Genomic DNA, 12974 nt, shown 5'->3' on the forward strand with positions numbered 1-12974 from the left:
GGCAATTCTTTTAGAAGTGGAAACCTTCGAGCTGTTTCTTGGAAATGGTGGCATTGTTGGATTTCTTGCCAAGATTGGTGGCATGGTCAAATGAGTGGCAAACAGAAAGAGCAAGGACACGGATTGGAGGAGGACTCTATGGCGCATTAGTACCCGGCGAGGGTCAACCAGAATGCAACATGCATTCTGATTGGCCCTCGCCAAGGCATTACCCGGCCGGGGATCCCTTGCACGCTGTACGTGCCTTTGGATCCTGGCTGGGGGCGTGGCAGCCCCTTAGCCAATGAGGAGGCTCGAAACAGGGCATTCCCCGCTCCGAGCATCCACATGGCTGGAGGCTGCCTTCGTCCCCCGCCGGGGACTCAGTTAAGTATTTTTTTTCCTCACCCCCTGCCCTGCAAACTATCCCCTTCCCTCCCTCCCAACCCCACTTACCTTCTTTTTTCTTCTTTTCTTGGGAGCGAACGCGCTGGAAACACATGTTCCCAGCGCCTCCGCTCCCGATGGCCGCCATGGAAAAGGAAAATGGACTATGTTTTCCCTTTCCCGGCGGCCATTTTTTGTCACTTTTTTTTTTGTTTCGAAACGCGGCAGCGTTTCAAAACAGAAAATAATGCCATTAGTACCCCGGTCTAACGGGCCGGGGTACTAATGGCTATAAGACCCTCGGCGGCGGGCCAATACCGCCCACGGTAATGCCCCGGGGCTTCGTTAAGGCCCTTGCTATGCTGTAACTAATGCCCTGGGGGCAATACCTGGGCGGTATTGACCCGCCTTCTCGGTTCTTATTGCCACATTATTCCTGGAGATTATTGCAACGAGGCACATAATCATGGAATTAATTTATGGGACTTGGAGAAAGGATGACACAATGCTTTTTTTTTTCTTTTGTTCTGGTGCACTTATTGCTGATAAAACATAAAGAAAAGAGTGTCACATAAAAGTTACTTCAGAGCCATTAATGGAATCCTGACTCTCCCTCATATAACTAGGAGGTGTCAGCACTACTTAGAATAGGCAAGCGTTAAAGGGAACAAATCCACCATCATACTCAGAGTTTCAGTGTAACATGCTCCAGTAGGTTTTCAAAACAAACCTAAATTGACAGAGTGCATACAAGGGTTCGAATATACAGGGAACATTTCAGTAGCCTAGTTACAAATGATTTATACTGGGAAAAGTTGCAGCAATTGGGTACTGGAGAGAATCAGGAGATGCATGCGAGCATCCCACTTCTGCACCTGCTTCATTGTACCTGATTAACAAAGCTTAACATGGGTGCAAATCCGGGGATGCACGGGCCATCTGTGAGAGGCCTGTAGGAAAGTCTTTGTGAATTGCATTTGGACATGAGTAGTTCAGCAATGCTGCACTAATCTCCAGATTCTCTCAGGTTTTATTTATTTATGTATTTTGTTATTTATATACTGCACAAAGCGCAAAGGCATCGGGGCACTTTTAGCTTATGAGATAGGTTACGTTTTTTTCTTACTATGAAAAGAAGGTACTGTCATTGCATCTTTGGAAAAGCCTCATCTCATGGTATGGGGTGCTACATCAAAAATATTCTTTTAGGCTCTATGAATCAGCAATAAGGCAAGGTAGCTGGTGCAAATCAGTAACGGTCACGAGTATCTCCTCATTTGTTCCAGTGTTCATCTTTGTTCATCTGAACCTGCACGTTTTAAGACATTATACTGCATTAAATACATTTTTATAAAAGTAGGTATCTTGGTAAAGTGGAAATGATGCGCTTTGCAGAGATGCCCTGTTTCTAAAGCTGTTGCTATCACCATATTTACAAAGGGCTGACTTGACATGGTAACGATGCTCAGCCCGGCCCTCATAATCAGTATCAGGTGCGCAGCAATACTTGCCTCGTCCTTTTCTCTCAGAATCCACTTGGGTGCAGGACCAGAACCTGCTGCCAGCACCATGCAACCTCCCTCCAATGCTGTCACCGCAATTCACCCTGACAAGGCTTGAACCATGTTAATGTGCAAACACTTTTTTGTCTTAACATTTGCATTCAAATATTTACAATTCAGTGCAAATAAAAAGGCCAGGCACGTGCAAACATTAAAAAATGAGCAAAGGGATAGAAAGGTATTTGATGCATTGGGCACTCATGCGGGTGCTGTCTGGAGATGCAATAGTGCAGTGGAGGGTGAGGAATGACCCTCCTGTATATTGCACACTTCCCTGTGCACCTGTTCTGAACTGGCACAGTGGACTGGTAGAGAGAGGATTTGCTCACAGCTGTAAGTGTGTCACATGTGTGGATGCGAGATGTGCTGCATAATATCTGTATTGCAAGGACCCAGCACCACCTACATGATGAGCATTGCGCATGAGTCAAAGAATAGTCATCTGAAAGTGCAAATGTGTGACATCATAATGATGTCTTTTGCACATTGTCTCCATTTGATCTATGCAGGTGAACCTGCAAATGAAAACCGATTTCTGTGATGCGTTATCCTTAGCTAACTAATGGGAAAAAGCAAGGATAATTCTACTTGGGAGGATATCTTAGGGGCGACGTGCTCTCCTTGGAAGCAAAAATCCCCGGGTCCGCGCTTAGAAACCTCTCGATATTAAGCGCGTTATAAATACCCAATCATATCACATCATACTTGCCAAATAGGGAGACCCTTCTTAGACACACATGCAATTCATTAAAATGCAACTGTAATCAAATGTTGCAGAGTTTCATATGTTTTAAACGAGGTATCTGCAAGTTCAGGCTGGCCGTATGTTTTGGACTACACATCCCATGATTACTCGCCATTGACTTTGAGGTCTAAGGCTGATGGGAGTTGTAATCCAAAATTATTAAGAGCCACAGGTTGCAGACTACTTTCGTTAAACTGTATCCAGTCAAATCTATTTGTAACTGATGAAATTAAATGTTCACAGGGGATCATGTTATGTTATGTTGATTTATACCGCGCACCGGTTGCACCCAAGAGTAGTCTCCAGGCGCTCCATATCAATACTGTAATGGATTGCTTATGAGGCACCACTCAGAAAAAATCTAGGAGCATAATATGTAAACCTCCCACCGGCAATCCCCTTTAAACAAGAATTAAAGGCAATGAGTGGAGGGGCGACAGCCTTAACTTTAGGAGTGTTTCCCTGTGGCGCTTGTTACTTCGACGCTCTTATCTGGCACACATTATTACACAGGCATTGGCAATACCAACAGTTTGGGCTTTTGTGTAGGCATAGGACAGGCACTGCCATAGTGGTAATGACTGGCCATTAATGGCAGCAGCTGCACAATGGTGCAAGTACCTGGGCATTTAATAGCTGTGCCTGGAATATGCCTAATACCTATAGAAAAGCCCAAACTGTTGGCTTTGCCAATTATGTTTTGAACCGGACTTCAGTGACTGAAGGCAGACCTGGTAAGACGTTTTTATTACACCAGCAGCAAGTTTACAACTCCAATTAAGTCATTACCTTTCAAAAGACTGCTTTGAAAAATCCCTGGCAGGCCCTTCGAGTACAAAGTCTGATGTGTCATTCCCTGTGTCCCTCCTCATATGCGATTCTTCCCTAGCTGTACTCTTTTGCAATAGTTTAGGCCTACACAGCCCAAACTAAAAGGAATAAAAGCGATGTAAGTAATTCGCAGTTCACTCACGTTCCAATTAGCAGCCCGAATTACAATGTTGAAGAGACGGAAACACAGGATAATAGCTACAAGAAATGGCTATGGCTAAAAATAGAAATGCTGCTCAGATGTAATGTTTTATTATTTATATCTAAAGCGCGTGATCGGGGATCCTGGAACTGCATAGCCTAACGCGGATTTTAAGAGCTCATAAAAAGCCCCGTTCATGCGTGGAAGGGAATATATTCATAGCAATTCTGTGCCAGACTTGGATGGTGCGTGCTGATTTACTAGCGACAAGTGATGTCTGGAACGTTGGTACTAAAAGGCACGTCCCTTCACGTCTGTCCACTGGTTAATTACGGCGGGAAGCCTGGTCCAGCCTCCAGGGACATCATTTAGGGGTCGCCAGCTGAGGTCTTCCTTGCTACCTCTGTGGTCTCCCTTGCTACCCCTAAAAAAACAGAAAAAAACAGAAAAAAAACTTTTTTTTTTACAAATTGAAGCTCCTGGGCTGTGGCCAATGCCATGTGCCTCTTTGAGCTATTTGCCTTTCTGAAATTCGATACAATAATTCCTAGACCCCTTAAAGGTTTATTTCAGGCACACTTTCTGGGGGTGAGTCACTGATTTAGTCTGTTCATAAACACCTCAAATTCACAATGCAGACAAAATCCTCCAAAAAGTATTTAGAGTAGAACAAGCATCCATTTCTGACAATGTATTTTGCTTTTCACAAGTTGCAGTTATAGCGCGGACCCGGGGAACAAACCTATGTTGCTTCGTTTCGTCTTGCTTCCAAGGCATTAGATTTTTCACATATCAACTTGGGCGCATGGAGGTGAAACAACCCGTACATAGGTTGGGAAAAACATAAGCACAATGGAATCCCAGATTAGGGATACCCCTGGTCCCTGCACAGTTTAGGACTGGAACAACCAGTCAAAATATAGTATAATTCAATACAATAGTAGATCAATTATCAGAGAATCATACATTCAAAAAGTGTGAATTTTGAATCTATGATGCTCTAATAATGTATCTACTATGATATTAAATTTTACTACATTTCGAATGGTTGATCCAGTCCTAGTGTGTGCAGTTGACAGGGGTATGCCTAATCTGGGATTCCATTGTGCCTAAATATGGTATACGTTCACAGTGTCGCTGTGCCTGTGCACAAGAGCGAAATCTTCCCCTGTATTGCCTATGAGTTCTTAATCAAGAATTGAGAAGACATTTTGTAGATATCGGCAAAATATATTCGTTTTCAGCATGGCCAACTGAAGATTTGTCAGGGCACGTGGGGGCCCTTTTCAAGAAAAAGGATGAAAATATAGAAACGCTTTACTGCTAACCTGAAAACGGAGGGGTGTGTGTCTAATATTTGCACTTTTTTTGCACAAACATAGATGGCAAGTTGGGTAGGGGTATTCATTGTGAATGGGAGATGTGGGGGAGGGGCTGTGGGGAGGTCTCCCCCTGCGTTTATTTGTGCGAACAAGTGCAAAAAAAAGAACAAATAGGATTTTCGGGATTCGCAGTAAGGGATTTGGTAGTTTCACATAGAACCCCTTTTCAATATGATGTTTGGGGGCCCTCCTTTCAATATGGTCCACGGCACCCGTGGGATGCTTAAATAAAGGCAAAGGAATGCAGTGGGCACCTTAATCACAGTAGATGATCACGGGGCAGGCAGAGGGAGCTGAAACACTGAATGTCCACTGAAGAGCCAGTAATTGCTATTTGTCAGGAAGGTGCTAATGTGGAGTAAAAGGAAAAAAGGCGATAACAACGCAGAATGAGTGCAGATCATCAGCACAGGCAGCCTGTTACTTGTATGCTCATCAGCGCACATTTTAATTAAGATGATAGCAGCCAGCAAAGGCAGCTGCCAACGTGCAAGCGCAAAGTATGCACATTTATTACCATTAGTATTATTAGTAGATTTTATTGAGCGCAGACCTAGCTTCAAGAAGCAACAGAGCGCTTTGCGATTTTATGGGGGAAAACAAGATGAGGGGAGCAGAGAAACAAGGGAGTGTGGAGCGATTTCTCAGCAAGGGATCTACAAGCAACCAGGGGAGGAAACAGTGGGTATCAGACCGTCCAGTCTTGAGTAGAGAGCGTAAGTGGGCCTTGGTTTTAGAGAGGAGCCATTCCTTGAAGAAGTATGCCATGAATTAAAAGAAGTAACATGCTGCGGTGTAGTAAGAGTGTCAACTGGGGTCGGTGGGGCGGCGCAGCTGCTCGGGCCCACAATGAGGCTTGTGGCACATTTCAACTGACATGAATGAAAGGCCCTGACGCCGTGCCGGCATTTCAGGGCGATAATGCATCCTTGTTTTGGCGGACAGTCCCCGTTTGTCAAACCACACATCCCCATGTCCCGACAATCATCACTTGTGTACCCAAGAGCTCCATATAAATAGAGATCGCGAATTTCCCTATAAAAACGTAAAACTATACAAAGCTCCTGATTGTAATGGTTGCCATAGCACTAAAATGGAAGAAATTCGTTCAAAGATACGCCCAATGCACTTTGAATGAAACACGCCGCTCATTGTACTTCACTGTTGCCTGAATCATTCTGTTCTGTAAACATACAATTCCGAGTGTGTACCAGTTCACGCTCTCATGCTGTATCTATAATTTTGACTTTACACCATTGTGCTGGTTTTTGATCGTTAAAATGTGATCGCCCTAACTGTGACGCTTTCGCTTAAATTACTATTAATATAGAATTTACTTGTCTGAAATGTGTGCATGCTGTTTCTCTTCCTAACTTGTTTTGAATTGAGCTGTTAATTTAGAGCCAATGGCGAAGAGTGACCCTGTGCTTAGTCCCTCCCCTAAAAAGCAGGAAAGCACTGCAAGAGAAAGGTTTTTCTTTTTATTTCTCTTAGCTTAGAATCTGAGTGGTCGTCAAACTGTGAGGCTGCGGGTCTCGCGCCGCCCAGCGAGGCCAGTGGTTATCCTAGGGCGGGGCTGGGGAGTAAATCTCTTTCTTTCAAATAGGAAAACGTTGACTGTTTTTAATCGAAAATGTAAGCGGTTATAGCGTTTGGTGGGCTCCCGCTAACAATAGCTTCACTCGGGGAGGGGCCGGGGGCTCAGAATAAAAAAGTTTGGAAACCCCTGGCTTATACGGAAGTGACAGGAATGTGTAAACACGGCTCCTCTTTACCGACCCTCCCTTTGGCTAACGACCAGCAAAAATCAACACAATGTGCCTTTTTAACAGTGACGCCCTCGATTGGTGCTTATATTGCACGCTTGCCAATTGTCACATTCTTGCAGCTTCCCGCGACTTTGCAACGCTTCTATGCGAAGTAAACATAATTATTCAGTTTTCACCCATGATTAGCGGCAATAAATAGCAAATAAAGGCCCTGCCACAGTGAAAAACCACAAACGAAACTGTTGATTCGTCGCTGAGGAGAATGATTACAATCATTACTGCAGATACCGAACTGTGCGTTCACAGCTCTTCGGCTGACCTTCAGTTGGCAGCTAAAGGAAATAACTGCTGACATTGCACACAGCCATAGCAGCACAGCCGTTGACTCGAGCCAAACACGTGTGAGTTTACAAGCATGTCAATTACATTCGAAGTGTCTGGTTCTGGCATTTTATGAAGTAAATGACTGTGTGGTCATTTACTTCCACAGAATCACTTCGTTTTTTTTCTTTTAATGGGGATCCCCACATACCCCCCAACCCACACAAGACACACCTAGGGTGACCAGATAAATAAAAGGACACCGGCCATAGCTATAGGAGTAGGACTACAGTAAAGCACAAACAGGACTCAGATAAAAAACTCTAGTCCTACTTCTATGTCGCTGGCCTGTTGCAGGGTGTGTGTTCCAGGCACACTCCTCTCATTGGAGGAAAGCCACCAGAGGGGGGGGAGGGGGAAATGAGGGCGTGAAAAGCCTTCATGCATCGAAAGAGTCACGCCAGACTCCCATTTCTGAATCGGCTTTGGCAAAAACCAGTGCCGGAGCCACCCACCCATCCAATCCCGGGACGGGGTTCATTAAATTAAAAAAGTCTCGGGACCCCGAGACAGAGGGCGTTCTTCGCTGGACGTCCCGGGAAAACTGGGACATCTAGTCACCTTACACACACCACCACCCCATTCCCCACTTCCTAAACACCTTTATACCTCTCAACCCTTCAAAAATATTTATATTAACTCCCCTACCTCGTGATTCTCTCGACGTAAATTAACATGAAGCAATTTACTTCGATAAAACCACATTGTGCGGTGGGAAGAGAGGGTATCTTCAGGTCTAGGTCATAACTTCACCACTAAAAATCTCTCCAGAGCCCACCACAAAAGCTTCGCCAGTGATAGTCTTGACATGCACTGTTATTTAAAATCATAACATCAGCATTCTAACAACTGCCCAAACTCACCATCAGTCACTCCCCACAGAATCTAGGGCTCTGTTCCTTTACCAATTGAACACAGTCCAAGCATATTTGGGGGCGAATGGCTGGAAGTGGGTTTGGCCAATTATGATGATGCCAGTATTATTTTCTAGGCATATTAAATGGGTATGAAGGATATACATGAGGATACTTTTGTGTCCAGATCATGATACAGGTGGGGGGGGGGGGTTTGGTTCGAGACTAAGGCTGGACACCGAGCCTTTCGGGTGACCAGGCATACGGGTGAAGTGGCACTAGTGGTGTTTTAGTGTCCTGTTTGACATGAGTATACATCTGCAGCTTGCCATACCCAAATGAAATGCTCTGCATCTTTCATGAGGATGATGCTAACGCGCTCGCTGCTGCTTGTATTCAAATAGAGGAAGCAGTTCAAGAGCACAGAAAAGGTCTCACTGTATACTTGTGAGTGATCCACATGTGGGCTTAAGGTTCTGTCAGAGGTTCTCAGTTTATAATATTATAGCTAGTATGGAATTTCTTGTGATGGTGCTGGTTGTACAAAGGAAAGTGACAAAAATCTAGAATCGGCTGTCATTAATCAAATAAAATGAATATCTTGTTATGTGTTCATTTTTTTATTCAGCTAAGTGCTAAATAAAGGGTATCCCATTTGCCATAGGTTTGTGTGTCAGCAAAACAGATATTTTAGGTGCTCACTAAGGGTTGTGGGGTTGCCTTGATCTTTGGCATCTACTGAAAAACATGGTAACCCATTCATTTTAGCCCGTGTCAAGAGCAGATAGCAAAACAAGCTCTTCTTCAAATGTCCTGTTCGCGTTGGCGTCCATTTTGTGTGTGGCTGGGATTTGAGGTAGATCCTGCATGCCAATCCTTCAAAGCTATTTTCTGATGGAGTGGGGTGTGATTGAAAGTGGGGTTAGCTCTCGATTGTAAACTTGGCCTGTTTTGCATTTTCATTTTGAACAAGCGATGTATACTGTGTGGGTCTGTCATAGGGCAATAGTGACAGTGGGCTATGGCGTGTTGGTCATCCGTTTTCATGTAATTGCAAGACGCTTATGGTTGTCTATTTGGCTGTGGGTGTCGACTGCGTTGTCCAAGGTTAATGTGTCCCTGAGGTGCCTACTGTGGAGTTGAGTGAAGATTTGAAGGATTCCGAAAATAAAACCTGCAGTCTTAATGGGTGCATACTAGCACGACCCCATCAGAGAGAAACTTTCAAAACCTCTTAAGACTAATATATAAAATAAATAAGCATTGTACACAAAGAGCAGAAATGCACGGTTACATTTCAAACCATGACTTTTGAAAGAATCAAGTAAAATCTTCAAAACGACTGGCTTCCTGCCTTAAGCAACGAAGAACCATCAATTATAGAACATGCTGTAGACGCAAGAGAGGAAAGTCCTCAACACGTCAGAAGATATAGGCTCTGAATTCCAAGAGATGTGGGGTGGGGGGTAGAGGGGCAGAGTAATACTTCGAGGGCAGACATGGAGAAATACTTAGACAGCGTCAACCTGGTTGAAATGGATGCAGGACTGGCTGCCGAACCGTAAATGCAGACTTAGAAAACTGATAAACTCACAGCCCTGAAAGTAAGGTGACAGCTTCACAGTAGTTTTTGAAGTGGGTGCCTCTGCAGAAAGTCTTCAAAGAGAATGACTGAATGGAGAATTGTCACCCATGCAACAGCATGCAAAAATCACAGTATGCAGAAGGAGGGAATGCCGGAAAGTGAATGTGCTTAATGTCAATGCATAATGTAATACAGAGGTGCTGGCAAACTGGCCGCAGAAAGCCAGGATGATACTGACAAAACCTGACCAATTGGGTTTTATGAAAGGGGATCTACAGCACCCACATTCTCTTCAACATGCAGTGCCTATGCAAGAGCAGATCAGATCCCCAGTGCAGCAATATCGATTGTGCCAAAAAGGCTTTTAACCGTGTTTGTTGGCAATTCCTGTTCACAACCCTACACAGATGTACATGGATTAACTGGATGACCCCTCACACTTGTGCCCTCAATGCCTGCAATCAGTCATTCAAATAATAATTCTATTCCTTGTTGGATTTAACTAGAGGTGCTTTCATTAGGCGACTATGTGAAGGTTACATCATTTATTTTGGGTGCATTCATGTGCAATGTTATTCAGCCATTGCATGCAGATGTAGTGATCAACAGCCAACAAGAACCTCTTGGTGTACGTGCCCCTTATTTCGCCAAGCTATGGCATCCTCTAGGCTAGTTACACAATAGCTGACTATTTACCAAGATAATTCATAACATTTGGTTGTGATAGCCTAAGTTTGGTTACAGTTTCCTTATAACATACAGTAATTCATTACACTTAATGCTTAGAAATTTAGATTACAGTAAATTCCGTAAGCGTTAGTATTGATGCGATATGCTAGAAACTCCAACATCCCCACCGGAGACTCTCCTGAAAGACAACGCATGGTGTAGCACCATTCAAGACACCTTCACTGGAAAAATCTCACAACTACATGCGAAAATACCTGCAAAACAAGCTGTTCCCTCCACTGCCTGCCACTCCCCCGGCCCACGTCGTTATGACATCCCACCATTTAAGTTCCAGCCTATAAGTATCCCCGCCCTGGCCCACACCATTGTCGGGCTTAAACCATCCCGCTGCAAGGAGGAACGCATGCCCAGAAGCCCGGGTTAAAGACTGTGCCGAGTCCCTACTCCCACTTATTGCCACCATCATCAACTCCTCCTTCACTTCCTGTTCCGTCACATTGTCATTTAAGGAATCTTGGACCTCACCACTCCTAAAAAAACAATCCTTGACCCAGCCATCCCCACTAACTATCGCCCCATACCCACGGTCCCGTTCCTCCTCAAAATCATGGACATAATTACTTATCTACAATAGAGTCCTTCCTAGAATCACATCACGTCCTAGGCCCCCGCCAATCAGGCTTTCACCCCACGCATGGAACAGAAACAGCACTCCTCGACTTAAAAAACCAGCTCGACAGTGCTAATGACAGCATCATTGCTCCTTCTCCTCGACCTCTCTGCGGCATTCAACCTTGTTGACCATAAGATCCTTTACCAAGCGCTAACGCCGTACACTTCTCCCCTGAAGCCACCAAATGGATCGCTTCATTCCTGTCAAACAGAACAGGAAGTGTATTTGTGGGGGAAGCCACTGCCTCACCATCACCTAACTGCTGCGGCGTACCCCAAGGCTCTGGCGTATCACCCACCCTGTACAATGTCTACACCAAGCCCCTTTTCGACCGCCTCAGTGCCCTGGGTCTTGTATACCAACTACACTGACGATACCCAAATTCTCATCCTTCTCTCTGGAGACTGCCTAAAAGACAACCTCAGAATCAACAAAATTTACGAAACCATCCAATCTTGGGTGGCCTCACACAGTTTGTGCCTCACTGATGAAAAAACTGAGCTCCTCCTCATTGCCCCCTCGTGCCCTTCTTAAGAGTCTTCCACAGGAATATACATAATTTGTCATCGACGGCCACAATATTTGCGTTGTACCCTCTGTCAAGACCCTCAGGGTCTACCTTGACTCCTCCCTCATCATGACTCGTCAAGTAAACCATGTTGCCTCCAAACTTGACTATTGCAACTACTTACTTTGCAGAACCTCTGAAAAAAATCTCTGTAAGCTACAGACAACCCAAAACAATGCACTCCAAGCCTCACCAAACATCAGCAAATGCGACCACATATTGTTGGCCAGGAAAGCAGCTCATTGGCTCCCGGTCAAGGACAGAATTAACTTCAAAATTCTCTCCCTTACCCACCGATATCTCTCAAATGATGCACCAAGCTAACTCTTAGATAAACTCAATACACAAGTCTCAGCAAGACCAACAAGAACGGGCCACAGCCACCACCTTGTCATGCCAAGGTTCACGCGTGCTAAACAGCGGGCTCTAGCTTCCCAGTCCAGGTACCGACTTTCTGGAATTAGCTACCCACGCACCTGTGAGGTGAAGCCTCCTACATCTTGCGAAAGCATCTAAAACCTCTTCTGTTCAACTGACACTCCTTGCTCCATCCGGTCCAGTCCGGATATATATCTATCTGGGATAGAAAGCAGAATAATTCCTATGTATTCTTGTGAGCGAAAATCATAGTTGCGCTTGGGGAGTTCTCTGAGTTGCTATTAGTAATATTCACCTATTTTCTTCAATAGGTGGGTATTTGTATGCCCCCTGGAGTTAGGTAGGTCTTTGTTTCATATTATCTTAATCAGTGCTGTGAGTACAGCGTGTAACTTCTCCAAGATACAGCAGAACACTGCTGCCTTCACGCTCTGTCCAACAGACTTTCTCAGTTTCCAGATCCAGTGCACAAAGCAGGAGAAAATGTGACTTTTAGAAATTGCCAGCGCTGGTCATTGGGCTGGATTTTCCCGGATCCTGGAAAACTAGTTGTGGCCATTAAGGTAACTGGTCTGCTATTGTCCTGAGACCAGGATTCAAACGTGGTTCACCATCCCCAAAGCCGAGTGACTTACCCACTACACTACAGCAACATCTGGTCAGAATGCCTGTGAATATTCCTGTCAGGATTGTACTCTGCAGAAAATATTCAAGAACAGCTTTGTAAAGATGTGCACCTTTTCTAATTTGCTTGCAACATCGCAGGAAACTTCTCCTTTCTTAAATAATTTATTAATCTCCTGAAAAGTAAATGTTTATTTATGGGTGCTGGTGCGGTGAGAAAAATCTCCCTCACCTTAACTTTCAACCCGCGCACGTGCTCCTAACCACTCACATGCCCTACCCCACCGCCCGTGGCTGGTGGGATCCCACAGTTAATAATTTCCATTTCCAGCCCTGGAAATTCCTGTCTATGCTCTGAATAAAGGTTTGTTGTGATGTGGATTAAAACAAATATTGAACAATGTGTGGTAGCCCTTACACATTA

At 44.6% G+C, this 12974-nt stretch overlaps 1 protein-coding gene across 29 annotated transcripts in view; it reads right to left on the minus strand.

Annotated features, from left to right (window-relative positions):
- SCEL (sciellin) overlaps window positions 1-12974 on the minus strand; it is a 500729-nt gene that overhangs the window by 185557 nt on the left and 302198 nt on the right. The gene's annotated exons all lie outside the window — the stretch shown is intronic.

This window comes from Ambystoma mexicanum, chromosome 7q, assembly GCF_040938575.1.
Source record: "Ambystoma mexicanum isolate Mex_15411 chromosome 7q, UKY_AmexF1_1, whole genome shotgun sequence".
Lineage (NCBI taxonomy): Eukaryota > Metazoa > Chordata > Amphibia > Caudata > Ambystomatidae > Ambystoma > Ambystoma mexicanum.